The following is a 25,935-nucleotide window of genomic DNA, read 5'->3' as shown; positions in this document are numbered from 1 at the left end:
AAGCGGCCAACGGAGGCCCCCTCCCCCACCGTCTATCCTCCCAAATATCGCCTTGGATTCACTTCTCCACACATCCTACCTTCCAGAAAGTGGTTGCTTTTCTGTTCAGAGAGTTGTTGCTATTCTCTTCTTTGATCTCTTGTTGCATTCATAGGTGTTCAGAATGGTTTGATCCCTATCTAGCTGAATTCCTGGGACCAGACAAAATCCAGGTCTCCTACTCCTCCACCATCTTGCTCCCCCTCCCTATTCATTGAGCTTGTTAAGAAAATAAATGGATTAATCCTTTTGCTCAGTAAATAGGGTGTCTGTATCCAGGGCTAGAAACAGGAGGATAAAACTAAGTCAGACAACGTTGGACTGTAGAATCCCTGAGATTGAAGGTTGCTTTTGGTGCTAAACTTGCATGGATGTTGGTTCTATTTCTTTATTTGGGACTCCAGAATTAATGGCTATGAGAGATTTTAACTCTCCCAGAGGAAAATGGGGCATTTTCCTGATGGCTAACTCCTTTCATGGGAACAGGGTAAGATCAAATCACAGCAGCCCACAGACAAATTTTTTCCACTTCTGAGCAGGGCACAGAGACCCGTCCTTCCTGAGAGTTCCTCTTGATAGTTTGGCTAAGCATCAGCTAACCTGCCTTGAAGACTTCCTATGTTCCAGACTCTGGTCCAAGCAGTAAATTATTTAACTCTCACAGTGACTCAATGAGATAGGTACAGTTAAGGTTCCCATTTCATAGATGTGGAAGCTGAGGCACAGCGCTAAGTAACTTTCCCAATATCTATAGTTAGTAAGTGATAAAGCTTGGAAGGCTGGCTCCCCAGATGCCCTCTGAGCCACAGCAGAGCTATGGACATTTTGTCATCTCTGGGGTGAGTGGCCTGAGGGGCTTCTTGCTTTGACTTTGGGAATCTCTGCTGACCCTCTCAGAAACCGAGGTCATCACATTCCCAGGTTAATTCGTCCTGACCCTGTGGGCTCCTTTCATGCTCCAGCTGGTGTGGGTGGGTCCTTGGCTGCAGTTGATTTCAGGGTCCCTGGGAGTTGGGATTAGCCTGAAATTCATCAAACACTGTGTATCCACAGACACTTGCCGGGTTCCTAGACCTTTGAGATGTTTAGTCTCAGCAGCTTCATCTTTTTTACATGTTTGTTTCCAGAGCTGCAGGGTGGGGGGTTTGGAGGTACAAAGTGGAGGTCCCCCTTCCAACTCAGTGGAAATGGACCCCATGGTTCTCCCTGTGATGCTAGGGTTCTCCCTCGAGAGCAAGTCAGTGACATGTGCATGCCACTGGTGCCAGAGTCTCTTGGGCAATGAACACTTCTGATAGTTCACCATGGACTGGCAACTCTGCTGGGCACTGTCCCCTGCCTTTCTACCCTGTTATCAAGTTCACTCTGGCGTGAGCACGACACTGTGCTGGTACCTCCTGCTTCTTCAGTGGGCAAGCATCTAGAGTCTGCCAATCTAGATACTTTGTTTGAATCCATACAAATCCATTTTATTTATTCCTTAGGGAGAAAGCAATTTCAGTTATTTCCAGTGAAATGGCATTTCTGAAGAAAGGGCAAGCTTGCTTTCTTCCAGCCTGGAGTGGGTATCATGCTTGTCTTTAAGTACCTGCCTGGAGGGAGTTAAACTACTGCAAGTTAGTAATAGTCATATTTTAAAGTGGTTAAAAAGGATTAAAAAGACTATTCTATTTACTTGCTCTCGGTAGTGGAAACAAACTCTGGGATCATCTTTTGGGACTAAATAAGCAAATTAGAGTCCTGCCGTTTGTTAGTGGGCACTCACCAGGGCAGTCTGCAGCACTTCTAGTGCTTCACACCACATGCCACTTCATGAAGGGGGAGCTGAAGAAGACCAGTTCTGTGCTCAGGACAGAGCCACCCCTTGGGCCAAGCAGGTGTTCAATAAGTATGTTTGAAAGGAATGAATCTTTTCCCCCCCCTTTTTTTTCTCATGAAGATAGAAGTGTTTTTATTTTATTTTTATTTCTTATTTCTTTTTTTATTATTATGTTATGTTAATCACCATACATTACATCATTAATTTTTGATGTAGTGTTCCATGATTCATTGTTTACATATAACACCCAGTGCTCCATGCAGAATGTGCTCTCTTTGATACCCATCACCAGGCTAACCCATCCCCCACCCCAGAATCCTCAGTTTGTTTCTCAGAGTCCATAGTCTCTCATGGTTTGTCTCCCCCTCTGATTTCCCCACTTCATTCTTCCCCTCCTGCTATCTTCTTTTTTTTTTTTGAATGAATCTTAAATGATCTAGTGACACCTGAAGGCATTTTACATGAAACAAGATTTTCCTCTAAGTCCCCTAAAGTTGAATAATAAACCATTCAATTCTATCAGATGGAACTTACAGGCAGATGACTATGTACGTCACAACAGTAGTGTTGTGGTCTGTCTTCCCTTCTTTGTTCCCTACAGTGATCCCATGCCCCACTAGCTGAATAGAGTAAGTCAGTGGTTCCAGAATTTTGCATGTAATTAGGCATTTCTGTAGGAAGAGATGGCCTTTTTTTTCTTAAAAAAAAGATTTATTTATTTGAGAGAGAGAGAGAGAGAGAACACGAGTGGGAGGGGTGGAGGGGGAGGGAGAGGGAGAGAGAATCTCAAGCAGATTCCATGCTGAGTGCTGAGCCCAATGAGGGACTTGATCTCACACCCCTGAGATCAGGACCTCAGCCAAAACCAAGAGTCAGGTGCTTAACCGACTGAACCACCCAAGAGACTGCCTTTGATGCAACTGAATGTATCCTATCAAGTGAATTTTCTTTTGGAGGGGGAGTTTTGAGAATTGATTCAGCAGGTAGGATATTAGAGAATCTTCTAGGTACTTATGAGTTCTTGATCAAGTAAGTGACAGTTCTCTAGCTTCTTGTGTTTCTTTCTGGTTTCTGCTCCCAGCATGTTTACCCGAGACCACAACACCCTACCAGATGGGACAGCTGCTTCTCCCAGGGAGAATTTTTACCTTGTTGCAGCCTGTGAGAGACTCTGAGCGAGAGGACACTGGTACACTGTGCCTGCATTCCTGTTCACAGAAACTGGGAGTTCATAAACGCTCTTTTAAGCTGCTGAATTTGTGGTGATTTGTTACATAGCCATGGTATGCAGGAATAGCATACAGATCTTAGGGGAGGTGTGGTGGTGGTGGGTGTTTAGAAGGAGAGCTAAAGCAAAGATACACCAAAGAGGAGTAGCAAATGCAAATGCTATGGCCTAAGAAGGCAGATGCTTTCAGAGAACAGGGTGGGTTCAATGTGGCTTTTGGTGAATGAAGGTAATGGTGAATGAACGTGCTGGACATATCAGAAGATGAGGCTGAGAAGGAGTTTGGTGCTGGGTTATAAAAGACCTTGTGTAACATCCTGAGAAGTTTGGTCCATATCCTGGAATCTTTGGGAAACTATCAAAGCATTTTAGGCTGGGAAGGGAAAGTATCACTTTTATTTAGAAGAAAACATGGCATTGATATGATCAATGGAAGTGGGAGACCAGTTCAGCTGACTGCTTAAGAGGGATGCACTATGAGATTCTTGCCACACCTCCTTCCCTATAAATTGGACCAACCCCTTATTCCGAAGTGATATTGATAAAGGGGCACTACATAAATCTTCGGATCATGGTACTGCCTACAGAACAGCATTCAGGGAAAGGAATCCAATGTCTAGAGTCAACTTTGTAGGATGCATTGCTATCATCTCCAAGGTGGAAAAAATTTAGCATATTTACCTAGTAGCAGATTAATTACCAGTAGCTGCCTGGTCTGCCAAGGGGACTATGCTGGCAGACTGGGTGTGTGGAAGAGCCATAGTGAATGGAGGCCATGCAATTGGGCCAATGAGCAGTCCCCCTCCTGCCACCATAGCTGCTCTATTAATGGGTCACCTTCCAGCCACTGGGTGTTGGGGATGGAAACTGACATCTCCTGGGTGAGTTATTTGTCCACCCTGTTGTTGTCTCCTCTGAGACACATGCTGTCTGGTGGGCATTGATGTGAGAACACAAAGACCCACATACTTGTGCCCTGAAGTCCTGAGGGCCCATCCTTATGACTCTAATCCCAGACCTTGTGCCCAGCTGGGTTTCACAGGGGATATAGATGACCAGTGATTGCTTTGTGTCTTCTGTTTACTTTCTTTTGCATTGGGAGTGTCTTATTTTTCCTCTCCTGTCTCCATCTTTGCATTTTTGGTGCCTATGGGGTGATACCTTGTCTCTTGAGTTCACAGGTCTTCCAATCAAGAGGAACTGCTCCTGGAGAGCCTCCTCTGCACCTGGACCCGATTTAGGTGAGATCCCAGACCTGGAGCTTGAGTCTGGATTGGAACATTTAGATACCTTGGGAGGGGGTTTACCTGCAATATGGATCATCAGAGTCTACCATCTTCTACTTTGTGCTTTTGGGAACCATGAACCTCAATACAAAAAAATCAACTACTCTGACCAATGGAATTGTGACAAATAAGATAGTTTGGGCTGCTTACTTTTGAGGGGTTTGGTATATAGTAATAGATAACTGAGACATGGTGGATCAAGAATACTGAGCTCATTATGGGCAACTAGGGTGATACAGTAACACAATGTCTGGTGGATAGATGCTCACTCTTTACTAGGATTCAGTAATGCATAGGAGCTACTTTCCAAAGGGTGAGTTAATCCTCTGCATGGTCTTGTTCCAGAAAATTGGAGTCTATGTTGCAGTTCTCCTACTGGGCTGGCTAGAGATTCCACGTGTTCTCCTAACCTACCATGGAAACCTCTGGCCCCTTTGGACCTACCAGGTCATGTCTTGTCCTGGAGGCTTGCCCTAGAGCCTGGAGTTGCTGTGGAACCCTCACTTGCTCTGGTAGCATTCTGAGATACCTGACATATAGAATTCCCAGTATAAGTATACCACGCCTCCAAAATCTAAATCAAGTGCTATACATCTTTTTTAGTGGTGGGGGTGCAATGCTCTCTCCTTGACTGTTCCCCCAGACCACTGGACCCCTGAAAGCATCATTGATGTGGTGGGCCCCTTTTAAGAGTTACTTCTCATGCTATGGGATACATATTTCTTATCAGTGCCTTTGTGTGTACTTGCCACTCCTCTGCGCCAGGTACAGTCAACATAAAGCCACTCGTGTGGTGGGTCTTTGAAATTCTGTGGACTGTCAGGTGATCCAGAGCCCTGTGAACTATTGGGGGCAGGCTAGGAGAAAAACATAGAGCCAGGCAAGAGACTGAATGGTCCTGCTAGTATTCTCAAGAATACCAGCAGCCTTGGGTCGTCTTTAGTGATGAAGATTGAAAAGAGTGCATTCATCCTGACCATAGCTACATACCAACAGCCGGAGACTGTATTATTTGTTTGAGTAAATATGCCATGTCTGGCCTAGCAGCAGTGATGAGGGCTATTGGTTAATGGGAGCATGCCATTGTCCATCTTACTGTATCTGGCTCTTTGCAGGGGTCATGCAGGTTAATTGAATGGGCATATTCTGGGAACTGTCAATCAGAATATTGTTTCTGATTTACTGTCTTGGCTGGGAGGGGGCAGTTTCAGTAGCCTCTATTTGACTTCTCTTACCATAGTGTCTTACTCCACCTTCCAGAAAACCACTGAGGGTTCTGCCAGCTGCTAAATATCTATCTCTGTATGCACTTGGGGTCCAGGGACATGACCACTAGGTGGGCCCACAGACCCACTGAATCTGCAATTTGATGATCTGGTTTGTCATTATGGCATTTTGTCTAATTTGGTCACCTAAACACTGACACCTAATCCAGTGACTTTGAAAGATCTGGATATTCTCTGTCTCCCCAGTTCAGGAAATCTGGTAAATGACGCCAGGTCTCTTTGGAGAAGACTTAAATTCTCATTGCATATTCTTGTGGGGACTTGACAGGGTTATTTTTCAGGGACTTCAGGTCTGAGAAATGGCTCATATCTGGAGCCTTGGTGAAGGATTATGACTTTCAATTGCAACAGTTGACATCATCTATATAAGTCAAATAATACTCAGGTTGACCGTTGGGTCATCTTACATGAAGAAACATAAGGGTGGGTCTATTTGCCATTCTGATAAATTCCTGTAGAACAAGGTGCCTTGTTTGCAGTTCTGGATTTGACACTTATTATAGTAATTATATCTTCCTTGATGTTCACTGATAATTAAATTTTGTCTCCTGGCCTCTCTTAAATCAGGACTCCTTTTGTCCCTGCTGGCACTGGGTAACCCGCTCTCATGGTGACATCTTCTAATATCAGCCCTAGATTATAGGGGACACTGAGCTTCTCAAATGCTGGTTTCCTCTCACTAGAGCATTTCTTCAAGTGAAGGGACTCTAGGTGATGGGTTCTCTGATTTCATATGATAAAGCCATTTGAACACGCCCTCCTCCTTGAGTTTCTCATCCCTTCTGCAACACCCTACCAAGGTGGGTCTGGCCTCTGTCTCTTATTCACTGTACGTGTCATGAGATCCACTTTCAGGGAGCCATCCTGCCAGCTCCATAGGATCAGCCCCAGTCATCCTTGCCAGACTATTAAATCCTGAACCTCAAGAGAAAGTTTCCATGTGAATAAACTCTCTCCTGTCCAACCCCATATCCTCTCCTTCCCTCCAACACCCTCAACACTGATGCCCATACATGTGCTCCTCTGGCTCCTTCCAGTAGGTATCAGTAAGATTTGGCACTTTGTGGTGAGGTATCTGTTTCCTCTTCACTCACCTGACCCTCATTATTGTTTTGGAGGCAAGTCAGAGATGCAGAGATAGGCTGGTGTCACTTTGCCTCTGCCACATGTGAGGTCTTGGCATGTTTTCAGCAGGGGATGATGCCTTCTAGATTCTTCTCCAACAAAAAGGAAGGGCAGGGGGACTCAGCTGACCTGGGGGATTTAGGGACATCTGACTCTTCAAGACCCATCCTCTGACTCAGGGTCCCACTTTTTCTTTAAGACTGGAGACCTATCAGTGCTCACTCATTCTCCTTGGCAATTCTACCATTCTCATGACAATCCTGAGCCAAACCTCTCAGTACAGTTTGCTCATGGACTATAGGATATGAAGATGGCAGGGGGCCTTTTAGCTTTCACAGAATGCTCTGGCTTAATGTTGGCCAACTTGAGCCTTTCTTCAAGGCTTTTAGGACAGGCAAGGCCAGAATTAGGGTGAGGCAGGTAGGCATTCACCTCTGGTGCAAAATTTAAGGGGGTGCCAAAAAACTTTAGTAGCCAAGGAAAATATTTTAATGCAATACAGTTAACCCTTGAGCAACATGGCTTTGCACTGCATGGGTGGTTTTATGCACTTACTTATTATATAAGTAGTTATATGTAGCTTTTTTCCATAAATACACTACAGTACTGTAAATGTTTTTGTCTTCCTTATTATTTTTGTAATAACATTTTCTTTTCTCTAGCTTACTTTATTGTAAGACTACAGTGTATGATACATATAACATATAAAACGTGTTAATTGACTGTTTATGTTATCATTAAGGCTTCCTATTAACAATAGGCTATTAGTAGTTAAGTTTTTGGGGAGTCAAAAGTTACACATGGATTTTTGACTGCATGGGTGGTTGGCACCCCTAACACCTGCATTGTTCAAGGGTCAACTGCATTAAAAAAATGAAAATCAATGCAAACCATACATAATGAATAAAATATAAAAATGTTAAATCATGATGGAACTAAAGCGAGTTAAACTATTATTTAATTTGATTAATGAGTATCTTGATGCCCCCTTAAATTTTCAGCTTGCCTCACCCAAGTCCCAGCCCTACCAGCAGGTAACAAAAGCCAGTCAATTCTACAATATACACATGTACTCTTGTACCAGTGCGAGGGCTTCTGTCTAGACCAGTGCTTTCCCTTTCCCTGTACCCCTTGCAGTCCAGTCAGGTGAGAGATTCAGTCATTGTCAAGCTCCATAATGTCAGAAATTATCGCTGTTGACCACTTGTCATCTACTGACTGGTGAACAGTCCAGTTCCTGAAGCCCATTCTGAGCTTCTGCTTTCTTGGTCTGCTATAGTTATCAGTTCATGAAGCTATCCTAGAAAGCAGGCATCAGAGGCAAGGAGAATGAGGCAGGGACAGAAGCATATTCAACAAAGTGTTTATTATTGAGCTGGTTATTGCTGAGGGCACCTAGAGTGTAATCCCCTTGGGATCTTCTTGTCTGGAGGGGAAGGCAATTATCTCAGAAATGAGAGTTTTTCCTGGGGGTGTGAACATCCCTGGGCCTGCTGCTGCTGAACTGGCTTCCAAGGCTTTGGGGGATCTCAGGGAGAAAAGCAGAGGGATGTTGCATCTTGGACTGGAAATGGGATGCGGTCTGTGCCACAGGAGCTGTGACTGAAACCCAAGGGGTGTTGAAAGGGTGTAACGTGGGCTCAGGAAGCACTTGGGCTTCCTTTCCATGCATGCATGCATGTTTTCACTCCATTCTCTATTTGTGAGGAGAATGAAGAAAAACAAACTGTATTTGATTCTCTATGCTTGTACATCTTTCTGGCTGAGTAAAAATATTTTAAGATTTGCTATGAATTCTGTCAGTGATCAGGCATTGCAGCAAAAATTGGTTTGGATACCCACAGCTTCTCTCCCTTATTCTTTCCTAAGGGATGGTGGAGCGTACTGATAAGGTGCAGGGGCCCTAGGAATGCTTGGGTTTGAACTGTGGCTCTTATACCACTTAGCTGTTTCATCTCATGCAAGCTAACTGAGCTCACTGTGCCTCAGTGTATTCACCTTATAGGGTTGCTTTGAGGATTAAATGAGTTATAACATATGATAGCTTGCACTTGTGCTGGGCACAGACTAAACTTTCCATACATGGCCTGTAGGCCATGTTTCCTCTCAAAATCCTTCCATATTTATCCACTGGGTCCTTTTGTTTCTTTCCCAAGCACCCCCAAGTGCCATTCCTAGTTGTAATGGCCCCTGTTCTTCTGTTCTATGTCTCACCTATTAAGTTTTCCTGTTTTGGCCTCCTCATCCTTTTGGTCAATCAATCAATTGGTGAGTGTTTACTGAGACTTTGTGGCCCAATGCCATGCTAGGTATGGTAGGAGATACACAAGAAATATAACACTTGGTTACTGCCTTTCAAGAGAACTTGCTTCTTGAGGAGATGAGATTTGCAACAGCAAATATTACATAAAACATAAAGAATATTCTGAGTTCATGTGTTCATAGGGGCTTCAGGAAAGAAGGTTTATCACACACAGAAACTCTTTCGGAAAAGGTGAGACTTTCTTTTGGAACTGGACAGGTGAGTATAATTTAGTTCAGCAAGAGAATGGTCCAGAGCAACACTGTTTGGTGCATTTCCCTTGTTGGGTTCTGGGCTTGATATCAGTGCTCTTCCTGAGGGTGTGCAAGCCTGGTGAATTGGGCTCCTCAGGGAAGTAACTAACCAAGGCTGATTGGGCTTTAACAGATCTTTCTAACATTTCTTCTTACCACTGCTTAAATTTCTCCAAGAATATTCTAGCTTGGCTTGTGAGACTTTGGGTTTTCAATTCCTGTGCACTTTCTTGTGGCTATGTGGATTGATGCCCAATGGAGTTATCTAAACTCATAATCTTGACTCCTGGTTTTTTGGGATGGCATCTTTCTAGTTAAGTTTTTGGCAATTTACTTGTAATTCATTCATTCAGTCATGTCATTTTTATTTTGACTATAAAGCCACTTATTGGATATAAAAGTGCTCCAATCTTATCTTTTTTCCCTGCACACTAAAAAATATGATTAAGGAAAATAGAATTTATTCTGTTCTTATGCAGTAGTTTTCTTACCAGGGAATGGGGTGTGTGTGTTGAGTGTGTGTGTGTGTGTGTGTGTGTGTGTGAGAGAGAGAGAGATAGAGAGAGAGAGAGAGAGAGAGAGAGATTGAGAGGGGAGACTAAGTTCACATGATGAACAAGAGAACCGGTTAAACTGACGTGGCTTCTAGAAGGGCCTTTGTTGTTGAGCTGCAGAGCCTGGGCAAGATCTCTGGTGTGGGTGGGAACAGTGTGGCTGAGAACTTGACCTCCTGCATCTCTGAGACACCATGGTCACGGACCCTTAGAGAGCCAAGGTTTTAAAAATCAGGATAGTAGTCAGTTTTAAGACCCCTGTAATAGATAAAGGCATAAAGCTCCCACTCCATCCTTGTTCCTTCTTTATCTCAGTTCCTATTTCTCTTCACATCTCTTTTTCTCAGTGGCATGAGAAATAGCTTCCCATTACCAGCCATAAAGTGTTTTGGAGACATCTGTTGTAGTCTCCTTAGCCCCATATTTCAACAGAGCACAGAACACTCCCTATTTTCTTGGGTTGTTCTCAGCTGGCCCATTTTTCCTTCTAGTCACATTTGTCCCTCTCCTGGAGCTGCTTTGAATCTTCAGGTGTCACTCATTTTCGGATTCTGGAGTCAAGACACTGCCCAAAACACAAGGGTGTCCCAGAGTCACACACAACATTGTCTCCTTCCACCACACTTCAGTGTTAAGTGTTCAAGGACAGCTACAGAGATCCAGTCAAAGGCCTCAATGAATTCACTGTGGAGAAGTAAAAAGGATAGAGGTAAAATGTAACCTATTGCAGGAAAACAGGTCAAACAGTGGGTGTCTGAAAAAAATGAAAAGACAAAAACAAAAACAAAAAAGAGGGGCAATCTTCCAGGTTCTACTCGTCTGACTTTCTGAGAATCTGGCTGACTTTGGCAGGCAAGTGTGTGGTCACAGGGTCTGGGTTTCGCTCTGTTTCTCCCAGGTGCTACCATGTTGCTGCTGGAAGTTCCATCTGAGCTAAAGCTCCATTGAAATCAATTTCATTTTGCAATGTTTAGATGGTCAGGGAGGTTCTTCCAACTCCTCTGGTAAAGGTGAAAGGCATGTCAGTAGTCTGTTCTAATGAATTCTGTGACTTTGGACAAGTCCCTCTTGGCCTCAGTTTTCCTGGCACTACAATGAGGGATTTGAATAGATGATCTTGAAATCCCCTCCTCACTTTAGAATGCTTGATTTTATGAAGCTGTCACTCTGCACTTTCTGTAGTAGCATCCCGTACCAGGAAAGCACTCTGAAGAACCCATGGGCGTTGAAGGAGCAAGTCTATGTGACAGCTTGAGTTGGGTGTCAGTTTAATAAACAAAGGGCTTGGAGGAGTCAGCCAGTGAAAATCCTTTCCTGCAGTTCTTTCCCTGGGTCCTCTTGCCCTTCTTTCCCTAGCATCTCTGGGTGCAAAAACTGTCTACAATCCTAAACTTTAAAATTTTTCTCTAAGTCACGATTTGCTGACATTTACCCTTTTTAAAGCAGCTGTTGTAGAGTTTTCCTGCAAGATCCTCAAAAGTAGAGCTTAGCTAGGTTAAGACTGCTTTATGGGTGGAAGAGATAGTAACTGAGGACAGGGCTGACCCTGGGATCAGGAAGCCGAAAAATGACAAAAGAGGTATCTGGATGCAACCCATGAAGTCATCACCCTTTTCTAGAGCTGAGAAATGTTTTTCTGAAACAATAGGTTGCCTGGAGGCTGAGCTCATGAACCTAGGCAAATTTGCATTATGAGACCTGATCTTGTGTGCTCTGCCAACTGCTATTCAAAAATGCTAAATTACATATGCTATCTAATGCAACAATTGAACTTGAGGGGGAGGAAGAGAACAGATTCCACTGTCGTGGAGACAAGGGCCATCAGCCATCTTTCACCTTTGTTTTTCCCACAGACATAATAAGCAATCTCTTACTATGCCTCCCTTACCTCCTGCTTCAGAGGGTTCAGGATTTTGTGTAATAACAGTGAGTGAAGTGCTCGTGTCAACTCAGAAGTAGAGTGGTATTTGGGAGTGGATTAAAATCATTGCAGACCCCAGCAGGAAGAGATATACCTTGCATTACCAGCAAAAAGAAGCTTACTTTATTACTTCAGAAGGAGGAAAGAAGAATTTCTCCCTGCCCAGTGACAAGCTCAGCCAATAAGAAAAAACCACAACTCAGCTAATGAGAAATCTTCAGCACCTGGAACTCTCTCTATCCTCCAATGGACTTCCATTCAAAGTACCACCTCCCAACGTCCTTCTTTCCTCTTCTATAATATTCCTTTCCAGGGCACCTGAGTAGTTCAGTCAGTTGAGTTTGACTTTTGGTTTCAGCTGAGATCATGACCTCGTGAGTCATGAGATTGAGCTCTGTGCTCAGCAGGGACCCTGCTTGAAGATTCTCTCCTTTTGTTATTCATGAGCACCTTCTTTCTCTCTAAAATAAATACATACATCTTTAAAAAAAATAATGTTTTTTTCCTTGGATTTCCAGACTTGCCTATGGCTTGCCATAGCTTGCATGTCCCGAATTGCTATTCCTCTACTATTTCCAAATAAGCCCATTTTGCTGGTAAAACTATTGGTCATTTTACTTTTGAAGCCCACAGGTGAAGGAAACATAACCAGGACTAAGATATGGAACAGGAGCAGCAGAGTACCTTAACTTTTCCACAGTCTTTTAATGTTCTTATAGGAATTTCTTGGTTGAGAAGGATAATGTTCTTGACATCATGAGAATACAAACACACCATCACTAGACTCAAAGTCCTAGGATTTGTTGTTGAGTCCTAGCCTGGGCACTTTGAGCTCTGTGCTCCCCGCCAAGCAGCAACCACTCTGAGGATGTTATGGGATCTGCTTCTCACACAGGATTGTTGTGTAGGCTGCAATGGTTTATGCTATACAAGCAAGTATATTAATATTGTTTTCCTAAATTACAAAAAAAAATTTTACTTTTGCTATCTCTCATAAGAATTTTTCTTCTTTTTTTTTGGCTAAAATTCTGAAATGATGCCACAGTATTTGCTAGTATTTGTTGGGTTGCTGTTTAATAGCAGTTTCTCCACAGCCTATGCTCATTTTTGGATAATAAAGGGAAAAACATTTCAGTGGAGTTTTCTCCGAAGTTGAGAAACTTTTTTCCCTTCTCTGTTTATTCATGTTGTCCTACTAACTAGCCCATAGGTACTAAGGGATTTACAATGTAATTTGAATAGTTTTATCATATTACATGTGTTATACACATTGATTTAAGATAATTAATCTTAATGAAATACAAAGGTAAATATATTTAAACAACTTATCTGCTATTTTGGATCTTCCAAGTCTTTACCTATTGCCCACTACTTGGACTATTTAGAGTTAATTTGAAATCACTTCCTTATGCCTGAAAATTGATGTTTATTTTTTCTTCTATAAAATCAGGATAAGGAAAGACATGTAAATAAGGGTCTCTGAGTCTTTCAGATAGTCTTAAAATGATCAGAATGATGATTCTAAATTATATATTTCTCATCAGAAGTTAAAAAGTATTTATTTGGAGTTTAGGGATTCATGAAATTGAAATTAAGAAAATGAAATTGACTTGGTGACTCTGGGCAGATTTTTCATCTTAAAACCTGGAGGGAGAATTACATTAGTGAGGTGTAAAATATAGTGGGAGGGATGAATAGTTCATGTCCTTTGTACACACGAGAAGACTGTATGTCAACTTGGTTTATGCAAATATAGGAAGACAGACACACCAATTTCCCACCTGGGAAGTTCCATAATCAGTAGCTACCTATAGGTGCTTGTCTCCTATAAGTGATTAGAAAATTATCAGGTCTGTTTTTCGGTACCTTATCTCCTAAACCTCCCTGTAATTTTTGCAAACTCCCTTCTGTGGTTCTTCCAGAATGATCTCCCCATTCACTCAGTAGGGGAGATTGCTTGATAGATTCAATAACTCCCAATGACCTTGTTCAGGCTACAAAATATTAACTGGGGCTTAGAAAAAGAAACCAGGTGGAATTACATCTCTATCCAAATTCTAGAAGTTTTTATCTGGCTAAACGGAAAGAATGCCAACATGTAATTTCTAAGTCAGCTTTATCCCAAGAGCCTTTTTTTCCTGCCATAAATACTTTGACCTTTCTACACCCATCTAGGAAGCTCAATAGCTACACATCTCTGGGGCATATCTTCTGGAATCAACATTCAGAGAACAGGCAAAGGGTGAAGGCTCATAAATTTAGATTAGCCTTTTAAAGTGGTTGCTGTCATCCTCTCAGACAGAGATTACTCACCATTCTCTGGAGACTTTGGTGCTTCCTCCTGTTGCCTGCTGTGCAACATTTACTTTCTGTCATGATGGCAGAGACAGAAATGTGGGCTATGATCTGTGAGTGTCTCTTTGGCTTTCCAATGAAAATCCCATGTGTGGCTATCTGAAAACCCACACAATCTGTGGAAGGTAGTAGAGTTTTGGCAATCTCTGTTCTAATGTATTTAGAGTTATATTTTTAAACAGTTTTTTTCTCTTGTTTAGCATTTCTGGATTTTCTGTTTACTGTTTATTCTTAATTGCCCACATTTGTTAATCTGGGAAAGAGAGGGAAAGCTAGACTTTAAAAGTCTGGAAACTGGTGAAATCCTCTTGGTCAAGCTCACAGATAAAAATTCCAGGGATGGAAAGCTCCTGTGGCATTGTACACTTGGAAAAATACTGCAGCTCTGGAGGAAAATCCTCAATTTCCTGTACACAAGGTGACAGAAGACAATGAGGGCAACAAAGACTACTGGAAGTCTTTGGTTGGCCATTAGTGGCTCATTAATCCCATCCAAGAGTTTAGACAAGTCATTCTCAAAGTAGTGTACAAATTAGGAACAGTAGAGTTGAGGATAAGTAACAACTTGTATTTATTTTATTTCTTTAACTCTCTGCATATAGGGCTGAGGGAATAAGAATTTTGGGGGATGGTAAATGTTATGTTCTCATTTTCAAGATCATACAAGATATGAAAATTAGCATGTTGAGATGGTAGCTAGATTTATCATTTTATACTTCATAATGTATATAAATGTTGAATCACTATGTTATACACCTGAAACTAATATATTGTCTGTCAACTACACATCAATAAAAATATCAGCATGTCAATAGCATTAGCACAAAAGAGTAATTGGAGACATTCAGTAAAGGTGACAAGAACGCTACATTAGATGGGAAGCTGTTTATTTCCAATAACTCTAAGGAGAAAATGTAACACTTCCTTGTCAAAGCTCACTTTACCTCCTACAGCTTTTATGTTTCTGGTTGCAAACCTCATTTCTGTATGAACCTGTGATTTCTGTAGACCGGATACATCTGAAATGCAGTGCATTTCCCTGAGTTGTAGTGATAGTTAGTTACACTGCGTTCGTGGGCACTTGCACATACCAGAACACACATGCAGTTCCTGGAGCCTGCCTTCCATCTTCCATCTTTCATGGGCATGAGACTCAACAACTGGCAACTCTGATTTCAGAGCAAGAGGCTTTTCTGAGATAGAATTGATCCTCCATTAAAAATAATAAAAGCAGTAAGCCACACTCCCCACGCCCCATTCTGTTCTGCTGGCTCCTCATGCCCACCCACCCATGCCCCAAGTGGCCCCATTCAGCAGCTGGTAGGAAGATGGTCCTTAGTGGAGAGCAAAGGCTTTGAAGGAAGTAGGAGTGGGAATGGGCTCTGCAAAAAGTGGATGCCATGGCCAAACCAGATTGTATCATCTCTTCTGATAGCAAACACCTCACCATAAACACTGAGAGCACTTTAAAAATAGCATAGTTTTCATGTAATCTGGAAGGGAAGTTTGAAGAAACTACAGCTGATGACGGAAAAACTCTGTCTGCAACTTCACAGATGGCGCATTGGTTCAACATCAGGATTGGAAAGGGAAGGAAAGCACAATAACAAGAAAATTGGAAGATGGGAAATTAGCGGTGGAATGTGTCATGAATGTCACCTGTTACTTGGGTCTATGAACAAGTAGAGTAAAAATTCCATCATCCTTTTGGACAGGAATTAGCTGTGAGGATGAATGAGCTCAGTTCAGTGAGCAAATCTCTATACTGCTTTTTTTTCCTCCTTTACTATGTCCAATTATTTTTATAACAAACATTTTATACTCAACTATTTCGAAGTGTTGATTTAATTAGGATCATCCCTTTGGCTAGGAAATAAATGTGTTTGTGCTAAAAAAAAAAAAAGGGAAAAAACCTCTTAAAGTCTTATCATCCTTCAAGGTCCAGTCCATTCATTAGTGCAGTTAAAAGCAGTTCACCCAACCTTGATACTAAGGTTTGTGGATGAGTTTGTCCCAGACTGGGTTTGTCTTGGTCTCCAGACTCAGAGCGTTAATGGCTTCCTCAAGTTGATGTGACCACTCAGTTCAACTCTGGCCATATGTTGAGGGGTGTGTGTATGTTTGTGTGCGTGTGTGCATGCCTATGTGTGTGTGCACATATCTGTTTGCATACTTACATATGTGTTTTGTGTGTGCATGTGTGTGTGTGCATGCACATCACTGGAAATAGTTAAAACTGTCCAAAGTTGCCTCTCCATAAGCCAGGAACACTTCAAAGTGTGACATCTCCTGGGGGATATTGTTGATTACCTTTTGGTGTTCATGCAGACTTAAATCTGCAGGGAAGCTGTGTTTGCCTGTGGTTCTGGGCTTGGGATCCAGAACCGGACGGTCTGGAATCAAATACCTGCTCCACAACTGACCTGTGATATGACCTTGAGGAAATGGCTTAACCACTCACTTCCTCCAGCTGTAATAGGGTTACTGTGAGGGCTAATTGAATGAATCAATAATTATAAAGTACTTGGAACAGTGTGCAGCACATAGTAAGTGCTCAACAGTATAAGCAGACAGTATTATTTTTACTGAGAAATATCAGGAAGTTGATGTGGGCAGCCAGCCACTAAGAGTTAAAGCTGAAACTGGACAAGTGTAACTAAGGGAAATGTCATATATTCCACTAGGCAGGCACCATCATGAGATGTGACCAGGTAATAGAAAATGCCAACATTGGTGGAACTTCCCTAGGGGCAAAGGAAAAAAGGAGGAAGAAGAGATAAAGACTTTAAAAATTTTTTTTTAATTTATTTTTTTTTGAGAGAGAGTGTGCACAGGGGATGGGGAGGCAGAAGGAGAGGGAGAGAAAGAATCTCAAGCAGACTTCCTGCTGAGTGGAGCCAGAGGTGGGACTTGATCCCAGGACCCTGAGATTATGACCTGAGTCAAAATCAAGAGTTGGACACTTAACTGACTGAGCCACCCAGGCGTCCTGAGATAAAGACTTTTTTTTTTTTTAACAAGATGGGAACAGGGAATATGAAAAGCTCTCCATTTCTTGCCTACTTCTCTGCTTTTATTCAAGAGTCTCACACTGCAGAAGGACCCTCTCTGTTCCTCAGTTGACTTGATGGATGGAAGGTCCACCAGCAGCTTCCAAGTCCATGTGTTACTATTCTGCTGTATGCTGACTCTCACTTTCTTACCTCAGGATCAGGTACTCTTCAAGGGCCATGGGAGTGGGAGTCACATGATATCGACATGGTGGTGGGGAAGCAACCTCACGTCTTGGAGATGTGCTGGGCAGAAAGGCCACCGCACTATACACCTCCAGGGAGCATCATTCACTTGGTCCACAGTGGTGGCCTGAATGGTAATAGCCTCTTTTTTATTTGGTATTAATAAATCCATATACCACAACTATTAACCATATGAAATATATCATGTCCACATTCTGAGGTGATACCATTTGATTAAGCAAGTCAATTCTGTAGAAGATCAACTTCATTGTCATGCCAGTATGTCTTTGCCTTTTCACCACTTTCCTAGAAACATATCTTTTTAAAAAAATGGAGCAGATACATTTTTCAGCTGTAGAAGTTATCTGATCTCTAACACAGGACTTTTGTGAGTGTGTCCACCTTGCCTGTGACCTGAGGTGGAGGGAATTTAGCACTCACTTCTTGTCCAGGGACCTTGCTGTGTCTTAAAATTTACAACTTCCTCACCATCCTACCTGATATTACAGTTTTCTCAGCTTATTGCCACTTGGGGACTTTGATTTTCAGTTGAATGAGATTTCTGGTGGCATGGCTCTATAAATCATGATCACTATGGCAACAGGAGGACTGTTTTTTTCTGGGTGATTGCTGCTTCTATAAACGGACAAGATCATATATGGTCTCCCACAATTTTGGAATATGTATTACAAGGAAAAAGTAAGATACTTTAAAAAACATGTTTTCATCACCTCCTCTTCAGGTGGGGATCACGTGATGCAGACAGGTGGTCTGCTTAAGTAAATTATGATAACATCTGCATTCCTTCCCCACATCTAGCATGTCTCTTACTAAATGTCCCAAGACTATCTGGGTTGTAATTATGAAAATTTAATGCTCAGATTGAACATTTTATTTTCTTTCCAGGATAATAAAAGAAAAATTTAACAGCATTTAAAGATCACCAATGGAGGGGTGCTTCTAGGTGGCTCAGTCAGTTAAGCATCTGCCTTTGGCTCAGGTTATGATCCCAGGATCCTGGGATCCAGCCCCACTTTGGGCTCCCTGGTCAGTAGGGAGACTGCTTCTCCCTCTCCTCTGCCGCTGCCCCTCCTTGTGCTTTCTCTCTCTCTCAAATAAATAAATAAAAATCTTAAGAAAAAAAAAGATCACCAATGGATCCATAAGGATTTCAAAATTTTGTCTGTTCGGTGAGATAGGAACCAGCAGCAAAGTGATGGTTCTACTAACTTTCACACGTCATTTTGGTATTTCTTTGTATCACCATCCCTATCACACTGACGATCAACACAGTGACTGGTGAACAATAAGTGCTTAAAGTATTTGTTGATTAATTGATTATTAACCGGCTTCTGTCAGTACTTTTTGTTATATTGTCTCTGAATCTCCATGGTCTTGCTCCTCATTGGTGATCCATTGAGGATTCATCCAGATGAAGAAGAGACAAGGTGTGAGGCTGAAGCAGCAAAAGGAGAGAAAGGAGGTGAGGCTGGTGGGAAAGAGGGTCAATTTCTACCCAGCTGGCATACCATGAGCTTCTTCTGGGCTTCCATTTCCATGCCATGAGCATTGAGTAACATGTCTCCCCTAAGGGCCTTTCCAAATCTCACTTCTAGGAGTCTTTTTTTTTTTTAAGATTTTATTTATTTATTTGAGAGATAGAGAGAGAGCACAGAGGGAGAGTGAGAGGGAGAAGCAGACTCCCCACTTAGCAGAGAGCCTGATGCGGGGCTTGATCCCAGCATCCTGAGATCATGACCTGAACAGAAGGCAGACGCTTAACCAGTGGAGCCACCCAGGCACCCAAGGAGTCAAACATTTCTGCCGAGCCAGAGCTTATTAGATATACTTGTACTCATGATGAGTTTTTTCTACAGGTCTATTTTAACTTCTTTCCTGCCCCTATTTTATGTCTGAAATGTTTTTCTTTCTCTTTTGCCTCCCCTTTTGATTTATATTATCTTAAGTTATCTTAAATCCTTTCTGGGACAAGGCAAGAAATTATTTAAAAATTCTATACAAGCGATCACAGCTGAACGATCACCTAATCTCTCTGTACTTGAACACCCTCTTATCCTTTCTGCTTCTGAAGCTAATTTTATTTGGATAATCACATGCTATTGCTGCTAAGGATATTTATAGCCCTCAAAGAGGGATGTACAGTTTTATGAATGCTCTTTCCGAGTCTCTTGGAGGAAAAAAAGGTATTTTATTTAAGAAAAACTTGTTTCATTAAGAGTATTTCTTCTTGGGGCACCTGGGTGGCTCAGTCATTGGGCGTCTGCCTTCAGCTTGGGTCATGATCCCAGGGTCCTGGGATTGAGCCCCGCATCAGGCTCCCTGCTCTGCAGGAGTCTGCTTCTCTCTCTCCCACTCTCCCTGCTTGTGTTCTCTCTCTGGCTGTCTCTCTCTCTGTCAAATAAATAAAAAAATCTTGAAAAAAATCCTTAAAAAAAAGAGTATTTCTTCTTTGAAGTATATATTATTTTAAAATACCTTGCTCTAAACATAAAATTTCTTTAGTTTCATCAATGTATAGAAACTGCTATGCATTCCCTTTCCTTGTTTATTTTTTATTTGTAAGTTTTAAAAGTTTTTATTTGCAAAGCAGTTGCTAGAGTAATTAGAATGCAGTGAACACATTTGATGGTCTAAGTGGAATGATTTTTTTCCCCCATGAGCCTTTTAAAATGTAAACTTCAAGTAACACTGATCCTGAGTGTGTCAGCCAATATAACTGATGGGCTCTAACATTTCTACTGCCGTCAGGAAGCAGTTAGCTTAGTTGGAGGAAGAGCATTTTCTGGATGAAGAAGTTAACTGGGCAGTTAGCAGTCTTTCAAGAGTGAAAATAAATTGTTATCCACAGCTAGCTGGTTTTGGCTCTGAGCTACCTCTTTGACTCAATTCCATAGGCCAAAAAGTATAAACATTGCCCTTGACACAGGAGAAAGAGCAACCAGCTGAGGGAGTGGGGAGGAGGATGGGGTACAGATGAACTCCTTGAGTCTGGCTCCAGATGCTTAATCAGTAAACTAGAAATTAGAAAAGGCTTTCTCAGGAGGAATGATTTTGTGAGTTACGTCACATGTTTGAGAAAAATAAAGTAATATACTGATCCTCTGGAAGGAAAGAAAATCTCTTGGAGATATAAATAGCAACTCTTAGAAATTTACCCTAGTTGAGGGTCTCCACCCAGAACCTTGGTGAGCCTGAGAAAGTGCCAACCATAAAGCTGGAGGGCCTTCAGATGTTGGCTTTCAGGGCCTGGGGTGCGGTGAGTGAGGCACTTGTCTAGAGAGCAAAACTTAAGGACAGTGCCAAAAAATGCTGTCATCAAGATGAATCCTATTTTAATGCAATATTAAAAATAATTAAAATCAATACACAGAAACAGGACAGTGGATGTTCCAGTGGTGATGTATGTGGTTGGATGAATCGCTGGGGTCTCTGCAGTGGGTTGACAGCTCATCGACCGACCCTTGGAACCTTGACTTGAGCCTGCAGAAGGATGGGAAGAAACTCTTCATATGACTGAGGTTAATTCTTTTGCCAAGTAGGCAAAAGAATTAACTTGGGATGGAGACTCAAAATAGAAATTAAATGCATTTATTGAAAAAGAAATTTGTATAATGTTTCTCACACACTATAGTTTGTGAACTAAGGTTCATATTTATTAGGTTGCACAGTCATATTTTGCCAATATAGAGTTTAACATAATTATCTCTGAATATGTGTTGTAGAAAAGCAGGACTTTTTGGGTCTTGCATACTGCTGTTTCCTCTTGCATAGAGTACCTGCCTAAAGAGAGATTAAATGAATGACTCTATATAAGATGGTGGTTTAGACTATTCTACATAGTATAAGAGCCAGCAAGCCTCTGGTTTCCATTTTTAAGAATTAAATAATATCTAATATTAATATATTCCTTTATGTGTGTGCATACAGTAATAATAATGATGAAAATAATAGTATTTGCTATAATTTTTTCAGTGAGACAAGTTGCTATGGACTGAATATTTGTATCCACTCCTCCCCACCCCTTAATTCATATGTTGGAGCTCCAGTATGATGGTATTTGGAGGTGGAGCTTTAGGAGGTGATGGGGTCATGAGGGTGGAGCCCCCATGATGGGGTTCACTTCCTTAGAAGAAGAGGAAGAGAGCTAGCCCTTTCTCTCTCTCTCTTTCTCAGCCATGTGAGGGCACAGAGAGAACGCGACCACATACAAGCCAGGAAACGGGCTCTCACCAGACACTGGACTTGCTAGTGCCTTGATCTTGGATTTCCTCATTTCCAGAACTGTGGGAAATAAACAAAATGTTGTTCAAGCCACCCAGTCTATGCTATTCTGTTATAGCAGAAAATTATGATGTGCTCCACATGAGTAAGAGGTCTAAACATATTAGTATCACCAAACTGGGCTCCAAGGTTTATCAATATTGTGTCCTTTAGTAAGATGCCAACATCTGGAGAAAACTTGAGCTCCAGGGGAAGTGGATGCATCTTTGGGAACACTGTGGCAACTGGGCAAAGGTGGAGGGAGTGTCAGTGTGTTTGAAAATTGGTGATGGGAGGGGGACAAAGGGTAATTTGGTCTGGGAAGTAATAAATGTGATTAGGAAGACTTTGTTAGTGCTGCCTGGTCCGGCTAAGCTAAACACCCTGGGACATGGCCAGGGTTCTGGAAGGTGTCAGCAGATGCAAAAATAAGGCATACAGCTCACACTTGCTATTTTTTTTTTTAATGCCTGCACAGGGGTCCTGCTGACCACATTTCCTCAGTTTAGGGGCTGAGACTCCAAGGGGTCTCATCAGTCCTTGTATTCCATAGTCTGCAGGTTCATGAGGCATTTGAAGCACACAATCACTGGCTGCATTTTAAAGCAACGACTCAGTGGAACCTGAAATTTTATATGTCATTGAGGAAGGAGATAAGATCACCTACCTGCCTGGTGGGAATGTGGGGAGCATGAATGAGATGAGTTCTTTGGAGGAAAGATTGCTATAGAAATACGAATCAGGGCTGGGATAATTATTCTTTCTCTGAATTGCCTCAATGGTTAAACAGTGGCCAGTAGATCGGCGTGACACTATGACTTTATTTACAGCAATTTCCCAAGCCTGTGGTGGTGAACCCACCTTCAGGATTTTTGCTATAACTGGATACTGTGTATATTATTATTACCAAATACTGTTAAATTTGGCCCAAATTATTTTTAATGCTTTCATCATGGGAAATTTAAAAATGCATATAAAAGTAGAAAAAAATTGTGTAATGAACCCTTATGTATCCAGAACCACGTATCAACAACTAATAACTCATGGTCAATCCTGTTTCTTTCACATCCTTGTCCATTTCTACCCTTACACCCATCCTTCCTCTGTGAATCCTAGACATTGAATCATTTCATCCATAAACAATTAATAGTATATCTTCAAAAGAAGAGGCTATTTAAAAAAATTCTTAAATATAATAACATTATCACAGTTAAAAATTAACAGTATTTTCATAATATCCTATAATATCAAATACCTAATCAGTATTCAAATATTCATAAATATTTTCTACAGACTGACTTCAAATCCTGACAAGTCTATATGTTGCAACTGGTTGACATGTCTTATAAATTTCTTTATTCTGTAGATTCCCACTTCCTTTCTTTTTCCCTCACAATTTATTTGTTGCTAATACTTCATTATTTGTGCTGTATAGATTCCCCCAGTCTGCATTTTGCTGATTGCATTCCCAAGGGAAAATACTTTTCAGTCCCCTTTACTTACAATTACTCAGCTATCCCCAACCAAGAATCCTTTCTAGGTGATGTTATGTGCTTTCATCAGGTGGAACAATGAATTTTTACTATTATCATTATGAATTCATGGATTTAAAGGTTTTTGATGTGTTTCAATCCATTGGAACCATCATGATCATCATCATCAAGGTTCAATTGGCCTCACCTTTGGCCAATTGGAGCCATGTCTGAGTCCTTTTGACATGATCCCAATTGTCCTTCATAGCTTTCTTGCCTTCTCGTGGGAAAATATTCTAGCTTTACCATGTATATATTTATATTTATGTGTGTGTGTGTATATATATATATATATATACACACACACATAATGTATAAATACACACACAGACACAGATAAACACACACACACACACACATACTTACCATGTATGTATATTATCATGTTCCACCTATATAAGCAAACTTGATTCCTGAGTGTGGGAAATGGTATTTAGAAAACATTCTCGGCTGTAGACTTCCTCATTTTTTCTATGCCTTTTTATTGAACATAATGTAAAACATAAAATTTTTCTTGAGTCTGTACTGGTATTTCCAACTCAAATTTAGAACTACAAGTTTTTATTCAACCCCATTGATCTTAAGTGCCTATTTCTCTTCTTGCATGCCCAAAATATCAATTCCCAATGGTATTAATGCAGTAACACATTTGCTTATCCCCCCAAGACACACAGAATTGTCTCAGAAAAATAATAACTCTATCACCAACCATATGATTATTGAAAACAGTTGAAGATTTTGTTTGGCTAATCTTTTGATTTTCAGGTTATATCCCTCTAAGGAGATGCAGTTCAACTGCTGGTTGGACAATCTCCTGAACTAATATCTCTATGTGTGATTATGCTACTTACTTGTTATACAGTTAGGTTCACTTATTTCATTTCCCCCAAAGTTTTAGAAATTATCTTTCACTTCAATATTTGAAAAACTTGACAGGTGAAATAGGTGAAGGGGATTGAGTACACTTATCATGATGAATATGGAGTAATGAGGTATAGAATTGTAGAATCGCTGTAGGGTACACCTGAAGCTAATATAACACTGTATGTTAACTATATTGGAATTAAAATAAAAAAACTTAATAAAAAAGAAATAATTTTAGATTCACGGGAATTTACAAATATAGTATAGAGAGATTGCAGGTACCCTTCACCCAGTTTCCTCCAATGGTTTCATTTTACATAATCATGGCACAATATCAAAACCAGGAATATGACATTGGTAAAATGTATGTGTATAGTTTTATGTTATTTTATTACATGGGCAGATTTGTGTAATCACCACCATGATCAAAATACAGAACTATTCTATCCATGATGATCTCCCTTGTACTAATCCTTTATAATTATACTACCTCCTCCTCCCACAATTTTTATCCCTGACAACCACTAATCTCTTTTCCATCTCTATAAATTTTTGTTTTGGGAATGTTGTATAAATGGAATTATACCTTATATGGTCTTTTGGATTGGCTTTTGTTTTTGTTGGTTTTTTAAAAGCATATTGTTCTTGCAATACATCCAAATTGTGTGTATCAATAGTTGGTTTTGTCTTATTGCTGGGTGCTATTCCACAGTGTGGATATTCCAGTTTGTTTAACCATTCATCTACTGAGGACCATTTTGATTATTTTCAGTTTTGAGTCACTAAATATAAAGCTGCTATAAGCAATTATGTACAGGTTTTGGTGTGGATGAAAGTTTTTGTTTTTCCTCTGGGATAAATACCCAAGCATGCAATTGCTGTGTTATATGGTAAATGTATGTTTAGTTTTTAAAGAAATGGTGAAATTGTTTTCCAGAGGGTGTGTACCATTTTACATTCCTCCCAGTAATGTGTGAGGAATCCAATTTCTCTGCATCTCACCTGCATTTGGTATTGCTAGTACTTTTTATTTAACTGTTCTGAGTGTGCAGTAGATATTTCATTATGGTCTTAATTTTCATTTCCCTAATGGCTAGTGATGTTGAACATTTTGTTCTGTTCTGTTTGTCATTTCTAGGCCATTTCTGGTGAAGTATCTTTTTATGCCTTTTGCCCATTTTCTTTTTTTAAATGAGTAAGTGCCCAGGGCATGGTCAATTTTATTAATTTTTCTTTTTAAATTAATTTAATTAATTAATTTTTATTATGTTATGTTGGTCACCATACAGTACATCATTAGTTTTTGATGTAGTGTTCCATGATTCATTATTTGCGTATACCACCCAGTGCTCATTACAACACATGCCCTCCTTAATACCCATCACTGGGCTAACCCATCCTCCCACCCCCATCCCCTCTGAAACCCTCAGTTTGTTTCCTAGAGCCCATAGTCTCTCATGGTTCATCTCCCTTTTGATTTCCTCCCCTTCAGTTTTCCCTTCCTTCCCCCAATGTCCTCCGTGCTATTCCTTATATTTCACATATGAGTGAAACCATATAATTGTCTTTCTCTGCCTGACTTATTTCACTTAGCATAATCCCCTCCAGTTCCATCCATGTCAGTGCAAATGGTGGGTATTCATCCTTTCTGATGGCCGAGTAATATTCCATTGTATATATGAATCACATCTTCTTTATCCATTCATGTATTGAAGGGCATCTTGACTCCTTCCACAAAATGTCTATGCTGCCCAGAGCAATCTATACTTTCAACACCATCCCAATCAAAATACCACTGGTATTTTTCAAAGAGCTGGAACAAACAATCCTGAAATTTGTATGAAACCAGAAAA

General features: G+C 41.0%; 1 pseudogene; it reads left to right on the top strand.

The window, feature by feature from the left end:
* Nucleotides 1-7,093: 7,093 nt before the first annotated feature.
* LOC112823550 (fatty acid-binding protein 5-like) lies at nucleotides 7,094-24,158 on the top strand (annotated as a pseudogene).
* Nucleotides 24,159-25,935: the final 1,777 nt, after the last annotated feature.

Source organism: Callorhinus ursinus, unplaced genomic scaffold, assembly GCF_003265705.2.
Source record: "Callorhinus ursinus isolate GAN/ISIS: 27379988/994484 unplaced genomic scaffold, GSC_fseal_2.0 scaffold5, whole genome shotgun sequence".
NCBI lineage: Eukaryota > Metazoa > Chordata > Mammalia > Carnivora > Otariidae > Callorhinus > Callorhinus ursinus.
This window is presented reverse-complemented; position numbering and strand designations above follow the sequence as displayed.